General features: G+C 50.5%; 1 long non-coding RNA gene across 1 annotated transcript; it reads right to left on the reverse strand.

Moving 5' to 3' along the window:
- Nucleotides 1-2,370: 2,370 nt before the first annotated feature.
- LOC147975677 (uncharacterized) lies at nt 2,371-17,089 on the reverse strand. Its single transcript, XR_015601012.1, has 3 exons — nt 16,095-17,089; nt 15,212-15,300; nt 2,371-2,792 (listed from the first exon to the last, which is right to left on the reverse strand). It is a non-coding gene; the product is annotated as an uncharacterized LOC147975677 (long non-coding RNA).
- Between the last annotated feature and the right edge of the window lie 202 nt (nt 17,090-17,291).

A 17,291-nucleotide genomic window follows, 5' to 3' on the forward strand; every position in this document is an offset into this window, starting at 1 on the left:
GAGAAATCTTCAAGAACAATTGAAGAATGAAAAGAATCCTTGACGAACCTCCATGTTGAGCCTTCATGAGAACTCCGGTAATGAAAGAATGATCAAACGAAAGGGAAAAGAAATTGAAAACACAAGGTGAATCCTTGCAAGGACTTAGATGAATCTTCGTGGTGATAAAATTGAGAGATCTTGGAACTCCGGGAAAGTATGAAGCACTTGAACTGAGAATTTACTCATCGTGAACAAACTACGGAAGAATGAATCCATCAGTTGGATGAAGCAAGAATAAGAATTATGTTATGTGTATCCTTCACCAATTTAAATTGATGACAAGCAACGGATTTGGCATACTACTTATTCTCGTAGAAAGCATTAAGATAGATATAGCGCCAACTTGGGAAGGTCTTTGACGAACCACCAGTAGGATTGAAACAACGAATAAATTGATATGATAACGAAGGAAGAGAAATCTTGAACGAACCGCCGTAAGGATTGAAAATGAACAAAGATACTTGAGTGAATCAAGATGCAAAAGAATGAAGAGATCACGAACTAATTAGAGAATACTTGAATGATGCACCGGTAAGATTTGGAGAACGAGAGCTGAAAGCTGGAATGAATAATTCTGAGATGATGGGCTCCGGAGAATCAAACTGAAAGGACTCCTGAATTGGTCCGGATGGGTGAAAAGAATTCTCACAATCGAAAACAATGATGAGATGATGGCATAAAGCTTGACCATGAATCTTGAAGAGAATGGATCAAGATTTGGAGGAAAAAACTCTTCTTTGGTCTTCAAATACCGAGAATGACGACAGAAACACCATCAAGAATTGTTGAGACACTCCGGGATGATTAAAAGAGGAAAGGTTGAGCCAAAGATGAAACGAATTTGAAAGATCTTCGAGAAATACCTATGACTGATGATAATTCATTCTTACGTCAAACTTGGAAAAGAATTTGAGAGTAGCTCCGGAAAATTAGAAGAGTTAGGTAGGATCCTGGGAAAAGACCTGTGGGTTAGGGCCCACTCAAGAGATACACCGTTTAACGATTTAAAATAGAGAATGCGTCGATTGAATTAAATGGATGGAATGAGATAACAAGCTCGAAATAACTTGAACGGAATCAAGAATGTAACCGTGAATCTTATGAGATATCTTCAGCACTCCGGAATAATTGAATAACGAGAAGTGGATGATGAAGAGGTGCACCGGCATGAGAAGACATTTGAAATGAGGAAAGGATATGATCGACAAAGCTTGAATTAAATCCACTAGAGAAGAAAAGAGAACGAAGAATAATAAACTTGAAGCTTCCTTACTATCTTCCTAAGAATCACCGGATAAGAACATTGATTGAAAGGAATGAAGAGACTTATCACAAATAAAAGGATACATGATTAAGAAATCTGAATCCTCGAAGAAAAAGGGTGGGTGGGTGGGAAAATAAAGGCAACTTGGCAGATGGAATGAACAACATTGAGAAAACTTAGAGTTGATCTTGCGGATGTTGAAAATGATCAGATCCACTTGAAGAGAAGCACACTGGTTGGAAAGAATTGAAAAGAAAACCTTGATGATCAAGAAGGATTAGCATCCACATAGAAATATTCTTAGGGAAGGCATGGAATCAACACTTGACATTGAAGCAACTCAAATACCACAAACCAAAATAAAACAAAGGATCTGGCTTGCAGAATAAGCCGGAAACAAACATATGATAGATCACATATCGTATCATGTGTTTGTTGGAAAGACATCCTACGTGATACTTGAATTCCCACTTATAAACTCCCGAAACTTTATGGTTATGCAATCAGGTGTTGGGGATACAGGGGAAGCATAATATCTCACCCAAACTAACAATCCCTACATCCAGCTCTATCCATCCTTCAACACATAACCAAGAAACCTTCGGAAATCATGTACCTCAACCTTCGAAAAGCATCTGTTATACGAGTTATGGCAATACTCCCGAACTCCCGCCCAGTATTGGGTGGTGTCGAGGTTATCTCACCAACAACTGCATAAAAGAGATTTTCGATGTCGGCGAACTCAGGCATTCTATAACTACAACGATAAAATTGTGACGACAACACCTCGGACCTCATCTCCCAGGGACACTGCCACAATTCCTAAATGCCAGGAGGAACCAAGAACAATGTTCTCGTCACAAGACTATCGGAATGATTCCAAGATACCCGCGTGATCCTAAATTTTTTTAGTGAAATTTGAGGGGAGAAAAGTCAAAACTTCTACGCCAGGAGGCCTCACCAGAGCGACGAAGGGACGGAGGAGTAAAAAGAATCCTACTATCCGATATATATATATATATAATCCTAAGACTCAAAACATTTTGTTCTAGACTCAACAACGTCAGCGATTCGATCAAGCAGGGGGCTCCTAAGTTGGGGATGGCTCTGATACCAACTTGTAACACCCATAATGCGGCTATATCTCCCATGTGTCGGGGACGACTTAGAGGTATAGCCGCATGGTAGGTTTGTCGCAAGAGGGGTAATCTTCACACAATCCCATGTACTGAATAAGAAAGGGATAAAGAGTTGGCTTACAATCGCCACTTCACACAAATACAAGTTAAATATACATCATCCAGAATACAAACAAGGTCCGACTACGGAACCAAAATGAAAGAAGACAACCCCAAATGCTAGATCCCCGATCGCCCCAACTAGGCTCCAATACTGATCAACAGGAAACGAAACAACACACGAACAAGATCTTCATCAAGCTCCCACTTGAGCTGGGTTGTGTCACCTGCACTGGTATCATCGGGACCTGCAATTGTTTGGAAGTATCCGTGAGTCACGAGGAATCATCAATCTCACACCCGCGAGATCAAGACTATTTAAGCTTTAAGGGGAGGAAAGGGTAGTGAGGTGGAGCTGTAGCAAAGCACTAAGCATATATGGTGGCTAACTTACGCAAAAGAGAGAAAGAAGAGAAGCAACGCACGGTCGAGAAACTATAAGTGATCAAGAAGTGATCCTGAAGCTACTTACGTTCAAGCATAACACAAGAACCGTGTTCACTTCCCGAACTCCGCCGAGAAGAGAACATCACGGCTACACACGCGGTTGATGCATTTTAATTAAGTCAAGTGTTAAGTTCTCTACAACCAGACATTAACAAATTCCGATCTGCCACATAACCGCGGGCAGGGCTCTCGAAAGTTTATACCCTGCCGGGGTGTCCCAACTTAGCCCATCACAAGCTCTCACGACCAACGAAGGATATTCCTTCTCCCAGGAAGACCCGATCAGACTTGGAATCCTGGTTACAAGACATTTCGACAATGGTAAAACAAGACCAGCAAAGTCGCCCGATGTACCGACAAATCCCGATAGGAGCTGCACATATCTCGTTCTCAGGGCTCACCGGATTGTCCAAACTTCCGGTAGGCCAACCCAGAGTTGCCCCTGGTGGTCACCGGCGGCTGACAGGTTGGACCAACACTCAGAGGAGCACTGGCCCGGGGGTTTAAAATAAAGATGACCCTTGAGTCTGCAGAACTCAAGGGAAAAAGGCTTAGGTGGCAAATGTTAAAACCAAGGTTGGGCCTTGCTGGAGGAGTTTTATTCAAAGCGAACTGTCAAGGGGGTCCCATTCCCCCAACCGCGTAAGGAACGCAAAATCAAGGAAGATAACACCGGTATGACGGAAACTAGGGCGGCAAGAGTGGAACCAAACACCAGGCATAAGGCTGAGCCTTCCACCCTTTACCAAGTAGATAGATGCATTAAATTTCAGGATCTCAGGAATTTCACTAAATCATTTCCTGCTGTTATTTTTATGCCATGTATTCATGTTGCTACAGAGAGATCCATGCTTTGTTTGAGTATCTTCATTAAGGATGATTTGGACATATGGTTGTGCTCTATCCATCCATGTCCCTGTTTGCATTTATGGAGTCCCTTGCATGACTTAATCTTTCTCTACTTTTGCTATAAAATGTTCCTGGCAGATTGTTTACGTGTTAATCAATTTTGCCAAGGTTGTTGTAGTTGATCCAAGCATGCTATTAACTTGTTCTTGCCATGGTTAGCCTTATGATCATGTATTCTTGCTGGTAGAATGCTTAGTTTGTCATGCAATGCCTTGTGGTGAGTGAATCGAGCTTGCAAAGAGGCCTTCATAACTGTGTTTTGCCATGCTCAGTTTTTCTGCTAAGTCTGAATCTGTTAGTGAACTTGCTATGTTTACATGGGTGCCATCATATCTTCTGATCCTTTTTGGCTTATGGTAAGTCAGGGACTTCTGTTCTATGCTTTGAGTAGATTCATACCATGCCTTGTATTGCTATGTTCTGTTCCTGCAGCTTGTCGTTTGCTTACTCTAAACATTGCTTCCTGAAGTTAATTCCTGACATGTTACTTTTTTCACGAAGTCTATGATGCTGATATCTTTTGCACTTTTGCCATGCTTGCTTGAACCTGCTCTTGAGTGATTTAGCCGTAGCTCAGTGTTCATATTTTGTCAAGGATCTTGAATAGATCACTGTCATGTGCCTTTTTGATAAGTTGGAGTGCAGTAGCTTAGTTTCTTGTTGCACTCTAGATGGCATCGTAATGTTAATCGCAGAATTTGTGCCATTCTTGTTTTGCTTTCCATTTGCAAACCGTGCATCCGATTCCGGTGATCTTTATATCGATTTCGACCGAAATCATCTCACCTTTCCATAGGCACACTTGGTTTGCCAAGTTAAGGCCTGGTTCAATCTTTCCTTTCCGAAGCACGCATATGCATTGCATATCACATCCCGCATATCATGCCATGTTTTGCATCATGTTGCTTGCGCATTGCACCGTGACTGATTGTTGGTCTTTTGCTTGTGTGCTTGCCTTTGGTAGAGCCGGGAGACGAGTTCGTGATCGAGAAACCCATTGAGTATGCTTATGAGGATCAAGCTTCCGTCAACTCTGAGAACTTTGCAGGCAAGATGACCATACCCTCGAAATCACTTCTATCTTTGCTTGCTAGTTGCTCGATCTATTGCTATGCCGCGATACCTACCACCTGCTATATCATGTCTCCCATAATGCCATGTCAAGCCTCTAACCCACCTTTCCTAACGAACTATTGTTTGGCTATGTTACCGCTTTGCTCAGCCCCTCTTATAGCGTTGCTAGTTGCAGGTGGAGATGAAGTTTGTTCCTTGTTGGAACATGTTTATTATTGGGATATCATTATTATATCTTGTTTACTTTAATGCATCTATACACTTGGTAAAGGGTGGAAGGCTCGGCCTTATGCCTGGTGTTTTGTTCCACTCTTGCCGCCATAGTTTCTGTCATACCAGTGTTATGTTCCTTGATTTTGCGTTCCTTACACGGTTGGGTTATAACGGGAACCCCTTGAGAGTTCGCCTTGAATAAAACCTCTCCAGCAAGGCCCAACCTTGGTTTTACCATTTGCCACCTAAGCCTTCTTCCCTTGGATTCCACGGACTCAAGGGTCATCTTTATTTTAAACCCCCGGGCTAGTGCTCCTCTGAGTGTTGGTCCAAACTAGAGCCCCTTGCAGCGCCACCTCGGGGAAACTTGAGGGATGGTTTTAGTTGTACGGATTGCTTACCCAGTGTGCCCTGAGAACAAGATATGTGCAGATCCTATCAGGATTTTTCGGCACATTCGGGTGGCTTTGCTGGTCTTGTTTTACCATTGTCGAAATGTCTTGTAACCGGGATTCCATGTCTGATCGGGTCTTCCTGAGAGAAGGAATATCCTTCGTTGACCGTGAGAGCTTGTGATGGGCTAAGTTGGGACACCCCTATAGGGTTTAAACTTCCGAAAGCCGTGCCCGCGGTTATGGGCAGATGGGAATTTGTTAATGTCCGGTTGTAGAGAACTTGAAACTTAACTTAATTAAAATGAATCAACCGCGTGTGTAGCCATGATGGTCTCTTTTCGGCGGAGTCCGGGAAGAGAACACGGTCTCGTGTTATGCTTGAACGTAAGTAGTTTCAGGATCACTTCTTGATCTTTATAGCTTCTCGACCGTGCTTTGCTTCTCTTCTCGCTCTCATTTGCGTAAGTTAGCCACATACATGCTAGTGCTTGTTGCAGGTCCACCTCACTACCCCTTTCCTACCTTAAGCTTAAATAGTCTTGATCGCGAGGGTGTGATATTGTTGAGTCCCGGTGACTCACAGATTACTTCCAAACATATGCAGGTGCCGATGATGCCAGTGCAGGGGACGCTACCAAACTCAAGTGGGAGTTTGACGAGGATTTGGGGCGTTACTATGTGTCTTTTCCGAATGATCAGTAGAGGAGCCCAGTTGGGGCGATCGGGGATCTAGCATTTGGGGTTGTCTTTCTTTATTTGGTTCCATAGTCGGACCTTGATTGTATTCTGGATGATGTAATGCTGTATTTATGTATTGTGTGAAGTGGCGACTGTAAGTCAACTCTTTATCCCTTTCTTATTCAGTACATGGGATGTGTAAAGATTACCCCTCTTACAACATGCCTACTATGCGGTTATGCCTCTAAGTCTTTCTCCGACACGTGGGAGATATAGCTGCATCGTGGGTGTTACAGCGTGGGGCGGCGACGTGTGATGAGGCAAGCTACCAGGTGGTGCAGCGGCCCCAAGGTGACGCATGTGCGCTCCCTACGCTACCACGTCAGCGTTAAGAGCACGTGCCACCAGAGGCTGTGGTGCGTGGGCGTCATGATCGAGCTCCACCCATGCGGCCTGCACTCGTGAGTGTAGCGGGCTGCCGCGCCTTCACCCCAGAGTTGTGCCGCGTCGTTTGGCCTGGCAAGTTCAGGCCAGACCTGCCTCCACGCTACGACAGTACCCCCACCTGCGGATTTCCTCCAGCTCTACTCGCTGATCATCAAGACAGCGAACGGTGAAGAAAAGGTCAGGATGAACTGGTTTCCCATGGCTCTCAAGGACGGCGCGTGCTCCTGGCTCATGCACCTCGTGGAGGGGTTGATCTCCTCTAGGGATGAGCATCGCGAGCGCTTCATCGCCATCTTCCAGGGCACCCGTGACCGCGCCCCTGTGGTGGGTAACCTGCAGCGCGTGAAGCAGCAGACGGGCGAGATCCTACACAAGTACATAGAGCGCTTCACAAACATTCGCCTCAAGATCCCAAAGGCGTCGGACGAGGCCATCATCTCGGCATTCATCGACGGCGTCCGATACGTCAAAATAAAGGTGGAGCTCGCTATCCACGAGGACTTGTGCTCAGCCCTAGAGATGTTCAAACTGGCAATCAAGTGCGCAAGGGACGAAGAGGGCCGCCTCTCACTCATCGAGCTCCCGGAGACCGGCCCCAAAGACAAGAAGGCCAAGGCTAAGGAGGCGAAGCGCAAGGGTCCCGTCATGCTTGTAGCTGAACCCGGGATGAAGCGTGGCCATGACCACGACGAGCCTCCTAGGGGTAACCGCCCATTCTGCATCTTCCACAACGTACATAGCCACAACACCAACGACTGCCAGGAAGGTGGTAACACACCATCGGCACGCCCACCATCAGCAACGTTCTCATCACCAAGACCCTCATCGATGGTGGCGTGAGGCTCAATGTTCTCTCCCTTGAGACGTTTGAGATGCTCCAGGTGCCCTATGATCAGCTCCTGCCCACCAAGCCCTTCTCAGGAGTGACCGACGGCTCCACCATACCCCTGGGGCAGGTGTGCCTTCTCGTCACCTTTGGCACACACGACAACTACCACACCGAGCTCATCGACTTTGACATCGCCTGCATCGGCCTCCGGTACAATGCCATCCTTGGATACCTTGCCCTCGCCAAGTTCATGGCGGCAACCCACCATGTCTACAATGTCCTCAAGATGAGGGGTGTGGCAGCATCGTCACGGTCGCCAACGATCAGAAACATGCGGTGTGCTCCCTCAAGCGCTCCTACCAGGCTGCTGCAGCTGAAAACTCTGACAATGATGGTGTTGTTCTGCCTCCCGAGGCCACCCCCAAGAAGAAGAAGCTTCTCCCCAAGAATCGTCGTGAGGCTGTAGTGCTTGCCGACGGTGCCTCAGGTTCCATGCCCGCTGCTGGGGCGGCCCTTCCTCCGCCTAGGAATGTGCGCCCAGCACTTCCCTCAAGACGGGCTGAGGGGCTTCCATCTAGAGAGCCTCTGACCTGACTAGTGCGACGAGGGAGGTGCTCGGGCACCACTTGGAGGTGTGCTCCAACACGCGCCCTTGCCAGCAAGAAGCGAGGCATGAGGCACCAGGCGCATGAGTATTCATTACCAAGGTGATTGAGGAGCTTCAGGAGATGCAGACAATACGTGGTGAGCACCGCCCCGCACCACCCAGAGGGTCATAGCCCTCAACATGGGCAGCGAGCTGTGCGTCTGCGTCAACATCCCAGGCCTCAACAGCGCCGCTTCGCAGGGTCTCTTCTGGCCCTCGTGCGTAGGCCGGAGTGGAGGCTACCCCTACAGCTACGTCAGCATGCCGTTTGGATCGCTGAATGTGGGCACCTTGTACCAGCGCTTCGTGTAGCATGGTATGGCGTGTCACGAGGCCAGATGCTAGGCGGTCATGTCTGAGGAGGCCTCGGACCCGTGCGAGCCCCCTAGGCTTCGCGAGCTCCCCAAGCCTTAGGAGCCGTCTAGCTCATGTGGAGCAACTTCTGCGGCATGCGTCTCCAGCTACCTTGACGCGTCTACAACACTGCTGCCAGGTGACCTTTTGGTTTGTTCAGTTGAGGGCACCCCTCAGGCTGCATTATCCTCAAGGAATCAGGGCTCGCCCCTACAGCTATATCGTTTTGCACATGTACCAGGACTGGCTTTGCCTTTATGAATTTCCTAAGTATTCCAACCTGCACGTCCGGTGCTTCGCCACCGTGAATGTCGCTGCACCCTCACAAACCTGCCCGCGACCACCTCATGATTAAGGACTGGCATGACGTTTGTGCTCGGGTCCATCCCTGCAGCATTTTTAAACCCAAGCGACCGAGCTCTGTCTTGTGGGCCAGCTCCCGTGTGTGTCACCTCCCCGGGTCCTTGGTGCCTTGTTCTCGCATAGGATAATCGCGAGTGGATGAGTAAGGGTGCACAACCTGGTTCATACAACAAAAGTTTGGCGCTTTACCGTCACGGGAGCCACGCGCTGGGTGTCTTTCTATGGGATTGTTGCATGAGAAGACTGGGCACGGCATCTGTGCTCGGGTCCGTCCATGCAGTGTCGATAAAACCAATGGCTGAGCTTTGTCTGGCAGGTCGGCAACATTCACGTAACCTCCTGGGGTCATTGGTGTTCGGCCTTCTCATGCGATAACCTTCGGAGGTTCATTTGGCGCAGGGCATCCCCACCACATAGGTCTCATAAGCGCGCTCGGCGCCAGAAGATTCAGGTGCAACCCACCTTGAGGTAGGACCTCGTGAGTCCCGCGCTGGCTCACGGGTGCCCAGATACACCTCCTCCCATTCTGTCATGCTAGCCACACGTACGAACGGGGTTGTACATGCCCAGGAGTCTGCCCCCATGGGAACTCCCACCCACGCCCAAGTGGAAGCCCCATGCTCCACGCTGGTGGATGACACGGTCACACAGCGACTATGCCCATGCCCAAGTGGAAGCCCCGTGCTCCGTGCTGGTGGATAAACAACTGAGGGCACCCTAGGGGTTGCACCAACCTCAGGATTGCTTCACGGCCCTGTCATGCCGCATTCCCCTAGAATGCGTGCATGAGGGGGCTGGATATGGGGGCTACGCTCAGGCCCAGCCTAGCACACGCCACCTCACCAGGTCCCTTGTACCTGGTCTTCCCGCGTCCCTCTCGGGTGAAAGCTGGCGAAGAAAGGTATGGAGGACACCGGATTAACTTCGTCACAACACACGTTTCCTTCATGAGGGCTTCTCATACACCAAGGGGGACCCTTGAGCACAGCGACTCAGGGGCCTCACTAGTCATGTAGCCCCTCGCCCCTCGGTGTCGTCCTGGCGATCCGGACGCCCCAACAGCGGTCGAGGTATGCGCGGGGCTTGGCCCTGCCGACGCAGAGTGCAAAAGCAAACAGGAAAGAAACCAAGCACGAATAGGAAAACTGCGGAGTCCTAACAGTCATTACAAGCATAAAGTGTTCCACAAATTCAAACAAAAGTCTTACGCCTCCGCAAGGCACGAGAAATGTTGCAGGATAAAAACTAGGATGAAGCACCACCATCGTCTTGGCCGTCATCGCCGCCTGTCCTGGTCATAGGGAGCTCGTCGTCGGCGATGCTGCCACCATCATCGCCGCTGCTGGCCTCCACAACAATGGGTGTGGCATCGGGGATGCAGAGGAACTTCTTCAGCAATGCATCCACGTGACCCTTCACGGCTTCCGCGACAGCAGCGCGAGACTCTGGAGCGACCAGATGGATCACCACGTCAAAGTCGAAGCTAGGATCCTGTAGGAAGAGCTGGCTAAAGAAGCGCGTCGCAGCTACGATGAAGAGCGAGCGGCACTCCTCCTCCAAGATGGAGTCCACCTCAGCGGTGGCACCCTCAAGCGCTTCGGTGAGCTTGGAGCATAGCCCCGCAAAGCCACCTTCTGCGGCCACCAGCAACTCTACGTATCCTCCCCTACATATAGAGCATAGCGCCTCACGAGACCTGAGCTCAATGGAGAGGAAGGTTTCATGTTCCTCGGCCGCCTTCTTCTCAGCAGAAATAAGGATCTTCTCCCTAGCCTCCAGCTAAGCTGTCACCTCGGAGACGTGTTAGGCATGGGACGCCTGGGCTTTGTCCACCTACTCCTTCAGATTGGCCAGGCGACCGCGCTCCCCGGCCTGGTCAGTGATCACCTGGGCCAACTTGAGGTCACAATCGGTGAACTTTGCTTCACGGGCCTTGAGACCCTCCTCCGGCTGCTGGTGCCATTGGGCTTGCGCGACTTACTCCTCCTGAAGGGTCATCAGCTTGGCCTCTGCCTCGTTGTAGCGCTTCTTGGCGGATGCTGCACTGGCCAGCGCCGCGTCGCGAGCCTCCTTCGCTTCAGCGGCTTCCTACCGACCCTGTGCGGTGGCGGCTCTGACCATGACCTAGGCCATCTTGGCGGATGTGTCGACCTGGAGCCACCCCGAAATAAGCCCCATGCGCTCCCTCGTGAGGCACCTATCGGCATCTTAGAGGTCGGCCCGGATTCGGCCAAGGGCGATGAAGGCTTTATCCAGGGCCTCGGGCCTGATGAGCGGGCCGCAGTTCGCCGGCACAAGGGACTGGCGAGGAGGCGGCATAGGCGCATTAGCCAACGCCATGGTCAAGGAAGTGGTGGCATGGCAGCTTGGGGCACCGGAGGCTCCGAGCTCCCTTGAGGCGCAACAAGGGTGGACAGCTTCGCATCCTGCTGGCCTGCGGGGGCTGGCCCCTCCTGAGGCTATATCACCACATCCTCAGGGGCGCGCTCCGTCGCGAGGGGACAAGGGACCACCTCCTCCACCTGCGTTGGGGCCGTTGATGCCGCAACGAGGGGTGTCGCCTCCTGAGCCCCGGTGCCCTTGACGGACGTTCCTCCAGGCAGCGCCAACAAGGCGACAGGAGTAGGTGGATCACTCGAACGCTCGGGCATGGTGCTGCCCGAGCGCCCGGGGGTTGCGTCAGGTCAGCCTGATGCATTTCCACGCCCGCCATGGCCGCAACCAGAGGCTAACGGCTCCCTCAGGACTAGGGGCTCCTTCGGCTCTTGGCTCTCCTTCCACTTCTTCATCACGACGCCCAACTTGGTCATCAGGAGGGGAGTACTATGGGTCTAGTGGCAATCTATGCTTAACTCAAGGGCAAGGTAGGTTACTTACTCATCAGGATCGACCCACGTCCTCTTATTCTCCTTCTTGGTCGGAGCTGGGGTACCCCCTCCTTTCCTTGATGTGCCCTTGGTCGTGCTTGGGGGACCGACGGGGTGCTCTTCGGATGGCATTGACGCGGCGCTGCCGCCTGGAGAGGCAGAGGGGTCGCCCTATGGGGTCACGGCCGGCAGGGCCACATCCGCCCCAATGGTGGACGCCCCATGTGACAACCCGAGAACGATGCTCCAGATGTCTTCCATTTATTCGCCGATGTTGCCTTGTCATTCGCTTGCATGTTGCACTTTTCCATGTCATCATGTGCATTTCATCTACATGTTTTTCAAAACTTGCATCCATCCGGGTCTCCGAGTTCTCTCCGTTGTCCATTCTGAGTCCAACCACGCTCGCACACGCCCATGCCACCTCCGAATATTTGTTTATTAGTGGGATAAAAATGTTCTCGTAATGTGATGTAGTTGGTGTGCGGTCTTGTTTTATTGTAGGTAGACCGCCTGCCAAATTTTGTCACGTGCGGAGTCCGTTTAATAGCCCATCTGTTAAAAATATAGCGGCATATAGCAGGTCAAACGTCGGACGTTTTCGGTCTCCAAAAACTATTTCCGGGCCGCTCTTCTTTTCTGACCTCTCAGCCCAGCCCCTCTTCACAGCCCACTTGCAGCCCACCTAGCCCATCTTAACCACCCCTCCCACTGGAACCGTCGAATCGCGGTCGGAGGGCTCCAAAACCCCAAACCCTAACCTTCACTATACATAGACCTACACCCTTCCAAATTTGGGCTGAACCTATCCCTAGTCACCCTACCCTCCTTCTTCATGCAGCCGCCGCATCCTCCTCGAAAACCGCATCACCAGTCACCTCCAGCCGCCTCGTCCTCGTTTTCTGGCGAGCCCCATCCCCCGCATGCCACATGGTGAGCCGCTAGTGGCTGCGCGCCATCCAGCCGTCGTCTCGACCAACCCCAAGCCGCCACATGTCCTCCCCGCGCCTCCCACTGCCGCGGCCCTTCGAGGCCTAGATCCGGACCGAACCGGGCCGCGCCCCCGTGCCCCTCCGTGCTCGCTTGCCCCAGCGCTCCAGATCGGGAGAGGATCTCTTGATCCAGAGCTCCACCGTTGCCTCGGCCTCACCGGAGCGCCACCTACCATCGACCTTGACCCCGCCGACCTCCGTCGATGGAGCGCACCGAAGCGCCGTCCTCCTCGTCGCCCGTGCCTCGACCTCACCTCGCCAGCGACCACATCTCCCAGCGCCAGACCTCTCCGACCTCGCCGCCCAAGGCCGCCGCCACCGGCAAGAACGAGCCCCTCCATGCCTCACCGACGAGCGCCATCGACGCCACCCATCCTCCCCATGCCGCCCGATGCTTCGTCGAGCCCAGATCCGCCGCTGCCATGGATGCCCGCCGCCGGGCGCCCAAGCTCCCTCGCCAGAGCCCCGATATGCATTCCTCCGTCCCGGCACCGCCTTGTCCCCCAATCCAAACGTGCCCTTGGTGGCTGTTTCATTCATGTTACGGTTCATGTTCATGTTATTATCTTCATTGCAAAAGGGCATGTTGTTGTTAAGTGCTAAAACTGTTATAACTTGCCCTATTGTTATTTTTGTGTGATTTAATGCATACATCATATGAGCATCTTGTCAACATGAGTGTAGTGCATTTTTATATCCTCTTGCAGCTAGTATTTATTTCATGCCATGATATGAGCAATGATTCTACATCTACGAACACTTACATAAAGTTTTAGGTAACCTTCCTAACCAACTCTCTCCCCGCCCCCTGATTTTCACGCCGGTGGGCCCCCGTATTGTAGCGCCCAAGATGCGATTCTATCTCAATCACGTAATGAATCCATGCTTGGGGCACAATAGCATTTAGAGCGTATAGCAAGGTGGATATCATTATAACATACCATGTACTAAATAGATGAGAATACAAGGTAAAGGCTTACACTCGCCACAAGCTACAACATGAATACAACAGGTCATCAATACATAGCAACCATCATGCAGAAGAGAAGTATCTGACTATGGATGAAATCAAACAAAAAAGAAGAATGACATCCACCCTGCTAATCCCAGGCTCCCCAACCCGGAACCTATCCCTTGATCGAAGAAGGCGAACTCCAAACAAGCAAGCATCGCACTCGCGTCAGACCATCGCATTTCATGTACCTTCAACTATTGTTGTAGTAATCTGTGAGCCACGAGGACTCAGCAATCCCATTACCATGGATATCAATACTAGCAAAGCTTAATGGGTATAGAATGGATAAGTGGTGAGGTTGCAGCAAGCGACTAAGCATAATATGGTGGCTAACTTATGAGTACAAGAATAAGATGAGAAATTACGCAACGGTCGCCAACTACTAATGATCAAGAAGTGATCCTGAACTACTTACGTTCAAACATGACCCAACTGTGTTCTCTTCTCGAACGCACCCGAAAAGAGATAGTCACGGTTACGCACGCCGTTGGTGTATTTTAATTCGAATCTAGTGTCAAGTTCTCTATAACCAGATATTAAAAAATCCCATCTGCCACATAACCGAGGGCACGGCACCCTGCAGGGGTGTCCCAACTTAGCCCATGACAAGCTCACGATCCGCGGAGACAATCCTCAATTGTGGGACGTCCGATCAGACTCGGGATCCCGGTGCACAAGACATTTCGACAATGGTAAAACAAGTCCAGCAAGACCTCCCGGCGTGCCGACACCCTGATAGTAGTCGCGCGTATGTCGTCTCAGGCCACGACCGGATGAACACTACGTATGGCAACCAAATACCCCGGGTGAAGGGGGCGGCACCGCAAGTGGCTCTGTTCGGGACCAACACTATCAGCATTGGCCCCCTGTATTAGGTTGAATAACGAACCTCAGCTAGCTCTAACTCCCTATGCGTCAAATTTATTATCATGTCTAGTTATTAGGTTGGGAAATGTTAAAACCAATGTTGGGCCTTGCTGGAAGAGTTTTATTCAAAGCAAACTGTCAAGAGGGGCCCATAAACCCTCACCATGTTAGGGACGCAAAATCAAGGAACATAACACCGATATGACGGAATCTATGGTGGCAAGAGTGGAACAAAACACGAAGCAAAAGGCTAAGCCTTCCACCCATTACCAAGTATATAGATGAATTAATTAAATAAGAGATATTGTGATATCCCATGATAACCATGATATCCATGTCCCAACATGGAACAACCTGTAACTGCACCTGCAACTAGCAACGCTATAAGAGGGGCTGAGCCAAGCGGTAACATAGCCAATCAACGGTTTGCTAGGACAATGGTGGGTTAGAGGTTTGACATGGCAATTTGGGAGGCTTGCAAGCAAGTGGTAGCTAGCGCGACATAGCGATAGCATCGAGACAACTAGCATAGCAAAGATAGTAGTGAGATCCAAGGTGACTATCATCTTGCCTGATAACCCGCTAGGAAGAAGACCGAATCCATGAAGAAGATGAATGGGCGTAGTCGAACGAATGCTCACCGACGCAACGTAATCGGAACTATCAAGAAGAAGCACGGCCAGAAAGAATCAACCAACATGGTAAACAACCATCACATAAACATGGCATCATGCGCAACCAAGTATGATGCATGTCCGGTTTAATGATTCATGGCATGGCAAAGTGCAACAAACGATACTACATGTTAAGTGGAGCTCAATATGCAACGAGTTGCATATTTAAGGAACACCGCATTCATTTGTTTAGTTCTCTCCCGTTTATGTACCCAACAATATTAAATGTTGTCAAACATGGCAAGAGGTGAAGCATAAGTAAACTAACTATTTAGGCAAGTTTAAATGAGGCCGGAAATAACAAACAACAATTCCAGAAAATCCCCATATGCATATTTCTAATTTACTACTGTTCTGCCCTAAACCATATTTTATAGTTATTAAACATGCAAAGTAAGTGGAACATGTTAATCTATGCATTTTTCTACGCCATTTACATATAAAGTTTATTAAATTCAGAGCTACGGTTATTTAGTTATTAAATAAACTATTTTAACAAGTCATTTATGTAAATTAAATTGAAACATCAAGCTAAACATTTTTCACATGAATGAAAGTTGAAAATTATTAAAGTAGATGAAAATCTAAGCATTTTACATGTTTAAATCATTTTAATCCGATTTACGATTAGTGAGATATGATATGCATGAACATAAGGGGCCAATATGTAAACATGTAGTTTTCTGTATAATAGACAAAATCGCTGACGGTAAAATAAAACATATGTGGGCCGAAACTGCCTGGCCCAATAGGAGCATATAAAGGGCAGGGGCTACTCACCATGGGCCATGGCCCAGTTTGGTGGAGAGGGAGGCCGGAACGAGGCGCTGCGCCTGGGCGCGGTCAACGCACGCAGGCGACGCGCGGTCGTGGCTCGAGGCAGGGGTGTTGACCTCCTGCTCGAAGCAGAAGAAGAGGAGGAGGTGGCCTGACTTGGCGCGACGGCCTGGAGGAGCTTGGGGAGTGGCGGCGGCGAACTTGGTGAGGAAGGAGGCCGGGAACGCAGGGCCTCGCCGGATCTTGCAAAGGCGGCGACGAACGGAGCAGGGTGGTGGCATAGCGGCAAAGCCATGGCAGGGAAACAAATTTAGAGAAGTGGCACAAAGGGAGGAAGGAGATCAGAGTAGGAGAGGGACGGGCAGAGGGAGGCTGACCCGACAGAGCTCGTGCTCTGGCAAGCTGCTGCTTGTTGCCGGCCGGACGAAGACAGGTGGCCTCGGGATGGCGGGGACTCATCAGGGCAGGGAGGTGCGGTCATGGAGCTCCAAGCGGCGGCTCCATGGTTCCCTGTGAGAGAGACACGGTGAGGGGGTGGTCTGGGAGAGCTTCAGGGAAGAAGAGGAAGGGAAGGGAGTAGGGGCGATGAGGACAGCCTGCTGGTTCGGGCGAGGATCAAAGCAGCTACGGCGGTGGCGCTCGCTGGCACGGTGCTGGAGACGGCAGGGGAGCAAGGTCGATCGGGGCCTTGTGTAGCTCAAGCGCAGAGTAGTTGCACACGGCTGTGGACTGTAGGTAGCGCCTCAATCCATTCGGGAATGAGCGCTCGGGCTGGCTGTGCGACGGTAGTGGATGACGGCGGGACAAGGAGGCAGAGGCGCTCAGGCTGGTGGTGGTTGGTTCGTCAGCGGCATAAATCCAGGGAGCTGGTCGGAGGCGGGAGAGGATCTAGATCGGGGCGTCTCTGGTTGGTGTAATGCTGAAAACGAGGGAGGAAGAGAGGTTGGTTGCGGGCTTGGATCCCGAGGGAGAGGAGTGGTGGCGGCGCGAGGGTTAGGGTAGGCTAGGGGCTACGGTTAGGCTGATATATATATATATAGAGAGAGAGAAAGTAGCACTATTCTAATCCCAGGATTAGAATAACTATTCGGATCACGGAACGCCTATATAGGAGGCGACCCGACCTTCCTGAGGTCTAAAAAAACTCTGAACCCCACCTCCCACTCTTCCACCTCTCGGCCCTCATCCCCGACCCACTTC

The sequence above is a fragment of the Triticum urartu genome, chromosome 4A (genome assembly GCF_056163025.1).
Source record: "Triticum urartu cultivar PI428250 chromosome 4A, HENAU_Tu73, whole genome shotgun sequence".
Lineage (NCBI taxonomy): Eukaryota > Viridiplantae > Streptophyta > Magnoliopsida > Poales > Poaceae > Triticum > Triticum urartu.